The sequence below is a fragment of the Hipposideros armiger genome, unplaced genomic scaffold (genome assembly GCF_001890085.2).
Source record: "Hipposideros armiger isolate ML-2016 unplaced genomic scaffold, ASM189008v1 scaffold_15, whole genome shotgun sequence".
Taxonomy (NCBI): domain Eukaryota; kingdom Metazoa; phylum Chordata; class Mammalia; order Chiroptera; family Hipposideridae; genus Hipposideros; species Hipposideros armiger.
Window position 1 is genome coordinate 6,906,948 of NW_017731365.1, and position 6,346 is coordinate 6,913,293.

Below are 6,346 nucleotides of genomic sequence, written 5' to 3' on the forward strand. Positions count from 1 at the left end.
TCTCTCTCTCTCTCTCTCTCTCTCTCTGTCTCTCTCTCTCTTTCTTTCTCTCTCTTTCTCTCCCCAAACATATACATAATCACAATACATACTCAAATTTTTCTCGTTCTCCCAAGAATGTCCTTTCTACTCCAAGATCCAATCCAGGATCATGCAGTGCCTTTACTTGTGATAAGTCTTTGGTTTCCTTTGTTCTAGAATACTTCCTTGTTCTTTCTCTCTCTTTTATGACAATGACATTTTTAAAGAGTATAGCTAACTGTTATATGTATGTACTTTTAACAAACTGAAAATATTTCTATTATAATTTTTTATCCTTTTTTCCCACTAAATATTATACTTAAAGCATTTTCTCATCTTTCAGCGTTACCTGATCTTTCAGTTATCATTTTGGGTAGCTGTATAATATCATTTATTTTCACTAGTCTTCTATTGTTGAACATTTTTACTGTTTTTAGTTTTTTCAGTGTTGCAAATACAGTTGGGAAGAACATCTTTGGAAATTAATCTTTATTTTAATTTTAATTTCTGAATCCATCTATCAAGTATTTGTTAAGTGCTTACAACATAGAGCAACAAAACAAAAATCCTACTGAAGACAATAATTACATGTTAATCTCTATGATTCTGAATATAATTAGAATGGAAATTTTAAGAAAGGGGAAATTACCAGATAATGAGGTTGCCAAATTTAGCAAATAGAAATACAGGATATCCGTTTAAATTTGAATTTCAGATGGGACATGCAATTTTTGGGACATACTTACACTACAGAATTATTCATTGCATATCTGAAATTCAGATTTAACTGGACGTCTTGTATTTTAACCTGACAATCCTACCAGAGGCTTGAGTGTTCAGGACAACTTCATGGTAGAGGTGATAGAAAGGAGTAAAGATGTTTTACACAGAAGGAATGGCTTGAGAATGTCAATGAAGCAAGAATGAGTCTAGTTTGTGCGAAGTATGCTCCGTAAGGGTAAAGACTTTGTGTCTTTATCCTCAACCCCTTGTACCTGTGTACTGTACACATTCAATAAATACTTTCTGAAGGGATAAATGAATATGTGCAATGGATAAAACCAGGACTTTTGGAACAAAGGTTACCTGTTATAACTAAACAGATAAAGATCAAATTTCCATGAGCCTAGAAAACCTGGCAGAAGAGTTTGGACTTCCTGCCTTCCTNTCCACGTCTACTCCATGTATATATAATTATAGTTGACATACAATATTATTCAACATCAGCTTCAGAAATACAGTGCGGTGGTCAGGCCTCTACACCGTCTATGAAGTGGTCTCCCCAACAAGACATGAGTCCATCTGGCCCCCTAAGAAATATTTACAACATTATTGATTATATTCCTCGGACTGTCTTTTTCTATCCCTGAGGCCATATCACAATAATATTCTTAATACTACCACTACCATTATGATTACTGAAACTAGTTTTAATTTTTTTACTTATGATCTCTATATTCTTCTCCCATTTAAAAAAGTTTCATTACATTTTTAGAGTACATAGTCATTATGCATGTTATTCTATCCCTGTTTGCTCTCATTTATTCTTAGTTCTATAAGTCACTTTATATTTAATTACTGCCAGCAATCCCCTGTTGGTGTTTCTTTAGTTGTTTTGATTTCCTAACACTTATGGTAGAGTTGTTTCCTTAGGAAGGCCTCATGAGAACAATACTCCTTGAGTTCACTCATGTTGTTAACTGTTTGTAACTCAGTTTTGCTGCATGTAAAATCCTTGCCTCACGTTTTCTTTCCTTGTGTATTTTAAACATGTTGCTTCATTTTCTTTGCTGTCAGAATCTGATGATAATCTAATTTTCTTTCCCTCATAAGTCACTTGCTCTTTGTGCCTTTTTGCACAAAGATTTATTTTCTTTCATATAATTTAGTACAGCTTGTCTTGGTGTTCATTCTAGGTCAAAATTCTTAGAAACATAGTATGCATGCCTTTTCAATTCATAGTTTTAAATCTTTTGGGGGGGGGGAAATTTTCTTAAAATAGTTTTTGGTATTTGTTCTGTTTTCTTGTTTTGGTTTCCTTTTTTCAGGCACTTCTTTATCCACATACTGGATCTTCTTTGTCTGGCTTAAATATTTATTTCTTTTACTCAAAAACTTTTATGTCTTCATATATTTTTATTTTTTAATTTTATCCTTTTACTTTAAGACAAAAATTGTTGTATTTAATTCTGTGTTCCTTCTAGTTTACTCTTCATTTTTAAAATACTTTTTTTTTATTTTTAATTCTTTCTTTAGTCCTGTTATTTTATTTGTGATTTTTTTCTCATTCTAACATGTTTTATGTCATTTTCCTAATATCTTTTAGCTTGTTTTGAAATAGTAGGTTACAATTTGTATCTGTTTTGTGAGCAGTCTTTCTGGCATGCTTTCATTGTATATAGAGATTCAATTCTATTCAGTCATTATGCATCTTCTGCTGGAAATACGTACCACCACCTATGTAAGTCTTGGGGAAAGATAAATAACTGGAACCTAAATCTGTAAGCTCTCCAAATCTAACTACAATGAGAAATATAAGAGAGACAGGAGCATGTTAAATAACATCAAAGAGGTACATTCAGCAAAAATCTAGACTGAGAGACATTCTACAGGACAAATAACTCAGTTTTTTAAACCAAAATTTTAAAAGAGAAGAAGGAATCCATAGATTAAGAAAGACCTAAGATATGTCATCCAGTGATAAAACATTGACTTTATTTGGGTCCCAATCCCAATTTAAAATAAATTGTTTGAAAAAAACAAACTTATAAGGCAGTGGGGAGGTATGAATGGTGATTTGATTATTTGTTGCTAGGAAGGAAGTACTGTTAAATTTTTTTAGGTGGATAGTGGTGGTCTGATTATTTTTTTAAATAATTCATTTCTTTTAGACATTTAAAAAAATATCTAAAAACAAATATAGACAGGATGATCAGGGAACACCTCACTGAAAAAGTGGTTTTTAAGCAGAGATCTGGACAATAGCTATCTGAGGGAGGAGCATTCTAGAAAGACAGACAGTAAGTGAACTTCAGTGAGACTAGTGTGGCTAGAAAAGGAAAGGAGTAGGAAAAGAGGTCAGCGCTCTATAGGGTGCCAGGTTATTCAGTGTTGGAGACCATTTTATGGACTTCGGCTTTGACCTTTAATTAGATAGGATGGAATTGGGTATGGTTTTAAACAAGGGAGGGAAATGATGTGATTTACCTTTTAAAGGGATTGCTCTGACTACTACATTTATTCATTAAACAAATACTTTTTGAGTGATTAGTATGTGCTAGATAGTGTCCTGAATACAAAACATAGAAATACCTGCCTTTGTGAAACTGATGCTTTCGTAAGAAAGAATACTCTATAAAAGGGGCAAAGGCAGAAGCAGAGACTCATTATTAGGTGATGGCAAAAGATGCCTAATCTAAACAAAAGATGACAGCGGTTTAGACTGAGGTAGTGGTGACAGAAGTAGTGAGAAATATTTGTTTTAATTCTGAACATTTTTTGAACATAGAACCAGTTTGCTAACAGACTGAAAGTGAGATTGAAAGAAAGGAGTCAAGGATGACCACATCTTCTTGTTAAAATAGCACATACAATAACTATTATTTGTGACCAGGATTTTTACATTATTTTCAGTTGTCATCTTTTTGGAGTTAGAATATCCTGAAGCAGGGCATCAGGGGCTTACTCATGTACGTTGGTCTGATTTCAACTATGGATAACAGATTTCCAAATTGTTACCATTTCCTTTCAGCCTCTTCCTCAACAGGCAATAGTATAGATACACATATTAACGCTTTGTCTCTATGCCAGGTGTGCTCTTCAGTATGAGATGGTTATTAGACTGCTAGCTAGCCTGGGGTCACGGGACCTCTGATCTTAGCCAGTTAAGCTGGGTGGCAATGACAAGTCCACTTAACCTCCCTAGCCCTTAATTTTCTCATCTGAAAAATGGTAATAAACATATTCTGTTTTTGTCAGTATGAAGTAAAACATGTGAATATTATTTCAGAAACACAAAGGTTATATAAAAAAAGGCAGCGATATGATTACTCCAATTTCTATTTACTTTTCTCTGTTGTCATACAAGTAAAGTAGAAGCTACAGGATCTTGATCACAGACTTAAGTATAAAAGAACAAATGCCCTTCACAGTTTTGGTGTAATACCCAAATTGGGTGCTTTGGTAAAGTAATCAATATAAAAGCAGAATTATTGGGTGATAGATTTGTGAAAGAGTTGAAGGTTTACCTTAGCTTTCCTTTTAGTTTAAGGTACTCTCTCTCAGAGAGTTAACGTCCTTCAATTTGACCGGTTTTTTACAGCATTTTGCGTTAGGCACTGTGCCCGGCACTAGGTATTCTAAGAGCGCGAAGAATGTTAACCTGCTATTATAGTCAGTTACTTATCACAGTCTCTACCCTCTCAACTTTTTCTAAAATAGGAATCTCTAATGTGTTTTCACATATGGAATTCAGGTCCAGACTAGAGATACCAACTAATGTAAATAGTTTAGGGCCTCAATTTTGTGGTAACTCTAGGCTAATTTAACAAGCCCAGGGACCTTGGTTTCCACCAGAAGCATTTATTTGGTCAGCCCTCTCCTCTCTGGTTTCAAAGCATACTATAGAGATGGAAGGCCAGGCGACTGGAACTTCAACTCCTTATTGCCACATTTTGCTACCTGAGAAACAAAAGGCTTGAATCTATCATCTTTTTCTGTATTCAAGAGCTGATTGGCCCCTCTTCTTTTTAATTCCTTATCCTTTGGAAGGATGTTCTAATGTTCATTCAGAAATACGACTGCTCATAGGCTTGTGTTAGGTAATTTCAAAGGAAAATGGATGTGGTGTTCCCGTTACTGTTGTTTTATTGTTAAACTGCTGTTCCTTTTGAGCTATAAAGAATAATCCATTTTGAGAGACAGTGTATGTTTCAGTAATTGACCCAAATAAAACTAAATATTAAACATGGAGACATTAGTTAATACAGTGAATATTAATAGTAATTTATTCAAATTAAGATAAAAATTTAATAATTAGAAGTCTTTTATTACAGCATCAAGCCACCTTGGATTGATAGTTTGTAGAAAATTCATTTTTTTGCAAGGTGAGGACATACAAGTTTTCTGTCTCTCACCATGGTCTTAATTCAGAAATGACCTCTTCAGTTCCTACCTCTTTCAGGAGGGAAATTCTAAATTCAGAATTCAGTTTACTCCTTCACATTTGTTATGCTAAAGTCAAAGTTTATATTTCTTGTTATGTGGAACCCAGAAATGCACTGGGTTCCACATAAATAAATTAGCAGAACTTTTGATTATTGTTGAGAACATTTAGACAGCTACAAAATGGGTGAAAAAGATATAAACCTACAAAGCAATGTTATCAAAACTAAATGATACTTAGTGCTATTTTTCAAATAATAGATGGAAGAAGTGGAAGATTGGAGACTGGGTTGCCTTTAAAAATTGATTTTAATGTGTTAATTGTGGTGGCAAGAGCTTGGGAAGAGGTAGGCCCTTTCTAGAAAGAGTCTGATCTCTATTTCTGTAGATACTCTGACTTAGATTTATATTAACTGAGCTCAGTTTTCTCATTTCTTTTTCTTTTTAGTTCTAACAATCAGAAAAATACCCCCAAGGTGTCACTGATTTAGTTATCAGATTCCCCTTATCTTTGTGTGTAATAGGTAATGTGAGTACAGGGAATATTCCTGGAAAGGTTGCTCATACCTAAATCAATTTCAAGTTAGAGCCTTTAAAAATTACCTGTATTGTAAGACAATAGAATGTCTCGGATAATAGGGTAGAAAAGCGGAAGGGTAGATGGACAAATTGATTTGATACTCACCTTTTGGTGCCTCTGATTCTTAGGAAAGTAATTGAAAATGTAGTCAGTCTTCTAATTTTATTTATAATGATCATTTAGTAAAATGTTAAAAATAATTTCTTACCCTGGAGATTTATAAGATATTAATATGGGATATCAAAATAGATAAATTTGACAAATTCATGAGTCATGGATTATATACTTCATCAAAGTACCTTTAAGTGATTTTTAAAATATTTTCCAGCTATAATAATAATGCATGTTCATTGTAGATGATGAAAAATAAAGAAACATGCAAAGAAAAAATTAAAATCAGCATTCATCATGTCATCCACCATTAACTACTCCAAAAAAATTTTGTTTTTTCCATAAGTGTTTTTTAACTTTTTATTTTGAAATGATTACCAACATAGAGAAGAGTTGTAAGAAAAGTACAATTAAATTTCTACCTCATGCATTGAGCACACGTTTGCATGCTCTCTGTCTCTCTCTGTCTCT

General features: G+C 33.4%; 1 protein-coding gene and 1 pseudogene across 4 annotated transcripts in view; both read left to right on the forward strand.

Moving 5' to 3' along the window:
- The window catches only part of ADK (adenosine kinase), a 537,152-nt gene that overhangs the window by 396,190 nt on the left and 134,616 nt on the right, over window positions 1–6,346 (forward strand). The window lies entirely within an intron of this gene.
- Window positions 967–6,346, forward strand: part of LOC109371747 (nucleoporin Nup37 pseudogene) — an 8,672-nt pseudogene continuing 3,292 nt past the window's right edge.